This window comes from Gymnoscopelus braueri (assembly GCF_963280865.1).
Source record: "Gymnoscopelus braueri genome assembly, chromosome: 3".
NCBI lineage: Eukaryota > Metazoa > Chordata > Actinopteri > Myctophiformes > Myctophidae > Gymnoscopelus > Gymnoscopelus braueri.
The window spans coordinates 3,920,730-3,925,545 of NC_137612.1; the positions used below are offsets into that span (position 1 = coordinate 3,920,730).

Genomic DNA, 4,816 nt, shown 5'->3' on the forward strand with positions numbered 1-4,816 from the left:
CTGGGACTATACCGAATATTGGTATAGTTGGTAAAGAAAATGTGGAAAGTGGAAAACAAAGTTGAAACTGTCCCCTAAATGAGAACTAATTTTTCATAATTTGATGATTCAAATTACATTCTGGTGTACTACATTCATCATTATTCATTTGTTTTGCAAAGTACTAAATATATCAGATAATATATATAGCCTATCACATCAGGCATGAATTATTTTCAAAAATGTTTGTAAATCCACATGAATCTTTTCAAATGGATAGCAGTGAACTTACAATTTTCAAAGAAACATGATTCAAATGGATACCGATGAACTGGGCACTAAAACAAAGTCAGCTCTGATAGTGCCAAGTTATCACCCAAGTGAATGCTCAGTTATCCCAAAGTAGTGCCCACTTTGTTTCTCCAAAAAATATTGCCCAATTTTCCCAATCGTTTTCTAATACTCCAGTGTTTTCCCTCTAACGGTGTAGAGGGAAAAAGGAGCAGACCAAGTACAGAGCCAACGGTTAAGTTTACTAAGTTAAGTAAGGTTAAATGTCTGAAATAAACAAAAACAAAAACCATTAGGCTACTTTACACAACACCGGTAGTCAATGAAGCTATCTATGAAATCTATGCAACATAATTTTATACAATGTGTAGTGGGGGTCCCTGCTTCATCTGTCTCTCAGCTAAGGGGTCCTTGGCCTTAAAACACGTGTGGTAGGCCTATATAAACACATAATATGTGTTTATATAGGCCTACCACACGGTTCTTTAAATGGTAAATATTATTTACCATTTTTGCACATTTATTGTTGAAGATGTATGCAGTGGGGTTATACATTCCAAAAATACACCTGTGTAAATACATGAATAAATTATTGCATTGCATTGTAGGCCTACTCACACATGGTAGCAGTATGCACATACAGTAACAGCATATACAGTCACTTACTGTTCAATTTTACTGTTCAGTAACTGACTGGTACCCAATCCCAGTCCAAGTTAGTGTCAGAGGGGGAAATAGACCCTTTCACATTGACCATAAGTAACTGTTACTCCGAGTAGTAGTCTTCAAAAGAGCTATTTTTGAACTTTTACTTGAGTATTTTTCAACATAGTACAGTAGGATATTCTACTACTCTTTCCACCTCTGCTCTCAACATTAATAGTTATTCAGTAATGATGCCAAAACGTAACAATCCCTCTTCATAATCCAAAAAAATCTCTGTTCATAAACTACGCCTTTACAATCCAGGTTAGCAATGCAAAACACCACCCATATTAAACATGTGATGTTTCCATCAGTCTCTTCTCCCACAATTATATTTGTACAGAAGTGTAGGCTACTGCACCTGGTACTGTACTGGTACTATACAGTACTGTAGTAGGCCTACTGTACATACAGTATCGTCACCTTGCTAAACTAATGGCCTAAGTAATTTTTTGAGGAAAATGATATTTTTGCCTAAGTCGCCCATCTCCTAATTGAAAAGGATCATGCTGTTCCCTCCCCTTTTAGTATAGTGGCCTAACTCCCTAGTGTGACTTAGGCCAAAATCTGCCTTTTTTTTGGCCTAAGTCACATGGTTTTGTGACTTAGGCCAAATTATTTACTGATTTAGGCCATTTTGTAAAAAAAAGAGTCAGATTTAATCCTGTTTAAACCTATTTAAATCTCTTATGTTACATAACTGACAGACAGTGTTATTTCTATTTAAATAGTCATAATTTGTTATAAACATTTTGGGTGAAATGATTAAGAAATATTACATAGTTTTGTTTTGGATCAGTTTTTTATTTTTCCTGAAAAACTTTAAAAAATGACATAGGCCATTAGTTTAGCAAGGCGACGATTATGGTACAGTACAGTACAGTCTAATGTACTGCACCTGGTGCTTACTTCAATACAAATATCCCCTCCTGTGATTTTAGTAAATCACAGGCTACTGTCACCAGGTGGAGACAGTGAGCCTTCTTAAAGGAAAACAGTTTAGTTGTGTGTTGTCTTCTTATGACTGCAATACAATGCTGGGCTTTTAGCAACATCAACTATGGTATTCTGAGATTTAACAACGGTGGTTTTTATATCCTTTTCCTACACAATGCAGGGATTTTCAGAGACTGTTCTCACATAAAATAAAGGGATGGGCGAGAACTCTGTGTTCTCCCACAACTCCGTAACATTTCTTCTCCAAGAGAGATGCAGTTTGTTTATTCATTACATAAATTATATTAAGTTCCATTTATGTACATGTTCAGAATTGCATTCTTCAGTGAGGTGTCTAAAAGTGTGGCAACTGATGTACAATACAGTAACTGATATTGTTTAATATTAGTATTAAACAATCTCTATGCACGAAAGATCAGATTAATTTAAGTTTAAAAAAAAAGAATGACTCCGTTAGTCTCTACTTTAGAACACTCAGACTGTCCTGTTAGTCTCTACTTTAGAATGCTCAGACTGTCCTGTTAGTCTCTACTTTAGAACGGTCAGACTGTCCTGTTAGTCTCTACTTTAGAATGGTCAGACTGTCCTGTTAGTCTCTACTTTAGAATGGTCAGACTGTCCTGTTAGTCTCTACTTTAGAATGGTCAGACTGTCCTGTTAGTCTCTACTTTAGAACGGTCAGACTGTCCTGTTAGTCTCTACTTTAGAATGGTCAGACTGTCCTGTTAGTCTCTACTTTAGAACGGTCAGACTGTCCTGTTAGTCTCTACTTTAGAATGGTCAGACTGTCCTGTTAGTCTCTACTTTAGAACGCTCAGACTGCCCTGTTAGTCTCTACTTTAGAACGGTCAGACTGTCCTGTTAGTCTCTACTTTAGAATGCTCAGACTGTCCTGGGGAATGGATGACAACAGATCTAGATGTCTCTGAATAAGTCAATACATTTATCACCAAGATGCATGGGTTCAGACATTTGCGTCAGTGACCAACATAAATCCTGAGATGGTCTATAGGGTCAGATCCCACCAGAACCTTGAGCCTCTCCTATCCTGTCTCTCTCTCCTACGCTGTCTTTCTCTAAGCTTTCCTACTGTCTGTCTCTCCTACGCTGTCTGTCTCTCAGCTTTCCTACTGTCTGTCTCTCCTGTCTCTCAGCTTTCCTACTGTCTGTCTCTCCTACGCTGTCTCTCTCTAAGCTTTCCTACTGTCTGTCTCTCCTGTCTCTCAGCTTTCCTACTGTCTGTCTCTCCTACGCTGTCTCCCTCAGCTCTACTGTCTCCCTCAGCTGTATTTCCCAGACAAACAGGCTAACTCCGTTAGTTTAGACCTGCCTGCCTCACTGACCTGTCTGTCTGTTATTCTGCAGCAGGCCTACTACCTGCCTGTCTTTCTCAAGCAAGTCGGCCTGTCTTTCTGCAGCAGGCCAGCCTGTCTGTCTGTCTGAAGCAGGCTGGTGAGACGCTACATTCCTGTGAGTTGTTATAAGTGTGATGTCATCAAGTGAAAAAAAATTACAAATGAAAGAGAGCGCGGAAGGGTGGAGTGAAACTATGGAGCTTCCTATTGGCTGTTTGTTCGACTGGGGACCCCCCCCCCCCCTTCACCTCTCTCTCTCTCTCTCTCACTGTCTCTCTCTCTCTCATGCACGCGCACACACACACACACACACACACACACACACACACACACACACACACACACACACACACACACACACACACACACACACACACACACACACACACACACGCATGCACGCTTACACAGTGTCTCTCTGTCTTACTTTCCTGACCCCCCCTTTATCTCTTACACACCTCTCTCTCTCTCTCTCTCTCTCTCTCTCTCTGAGTGAAAACATAACCAGCTCATTCAAACCTCACTACTCCAGTGAGTCAGTCAGACAGACAGACAGACAGACAGACAGACAGACAACTAGCCACTCAGACATGTCTACAGCAGTGGTCTTCACGCAGCAGTGGTGAGTGAATAGAGGAGGTTTTTATAGGACTTTGTGTGTGTGTGTGTGTGTGTGTGTGTGTGTGTGTGTGTGTGTGTGTGTGTGTGTGTGTGTGTGTGTGTGTGTGTGTGTGTGTGTGTGTGTGTGTGTGTGTGTGTGTGTACACGTGGAGGGAGGTTCACAGCAGTTAAAGGAATGAACTGAAAGAAGAGAAGTGAAGTCTTTGTTAAGAAATTATGGAATGGAGATGAGGTGTTCACATTTAAATGTAGAACTCTGTGTGTCTGTGTGTGTGTGTGTGTGTGTGTGTGTGTGTGTGTGTGTGTGTGTGTGTGTGTGTGTGTGTGTGTGTGTGTATGTGTCTGTTTGTCTGTCTGTCTGTGTCTGGAGTGAGTAAGAATGTACAGTCAGTGTCACTGACTGTACATTCTTACTCACTCCAGACACAGTGAGTTGCATTTGTAGGAGTTTCATTGATGACATCAGAAGGGTGTTTGATCTCTGCTCACTCCTCTAATTTCTGTCTCTACTGTATGTACGCCTGAAAGACAGAGACGCAGGACAGAATTCAGGCTTTGTGGGATTTGATCCTGGACTAAGAAAGGGCTGCATGTGGACGTGGAAGGTAGAGGTCTGAACTAAGATCTGAACCAAGAACAGCCTGCTGTGAGAGAAATACAGAAGGAAACCCAACGACAAGACGATCGACCGGGACGTAAAAGAAGAGAGAATTGAGGAGAGGAGCAGAATAAGGAAAAGAAACGAGGAGAGGACACGAGAGGAGAGGAAAGAAAAGGAGAAGGGAGGAGGGGAATAAAAAAGTGATTGTTGAGGGGAGTACGTCCAGAGTGAACGGAGTGTTTGGAAGTTTGAACACAAACATCACAACACTTGGACCAACAAGAACAACACAAACAACAACAACAAC

General features: G+C 40.9%; 1 protein-coding gene across 2 annotated transcripts in view; it reads left to right on the forward strand.

Moving 5' to 3' along the window:
* The first annotated feature begins 3,835 nt into the window (after positions 1 to 3,835).
* Positions 3,836 to 4,816, forward strand: part of lmcd1 (LIM and cysteine-rich domains 1) — a 12,030-nt gene continuing 11,049 nt past the window's right edge. The window contains exon 1 of one of the 2 annotated variants that reach the window (XM_080424648.1): positions 3,836 to 3,909. The gene's annotated coding sequence lies outside the window, so the exon portion shown is untranslated. Of the gene's footprint in view, positions 3,910 to 4,413 lie in introns of those variants that run through there. The other variant, XM_080424646.1, reaches the window with a different exon arrangement.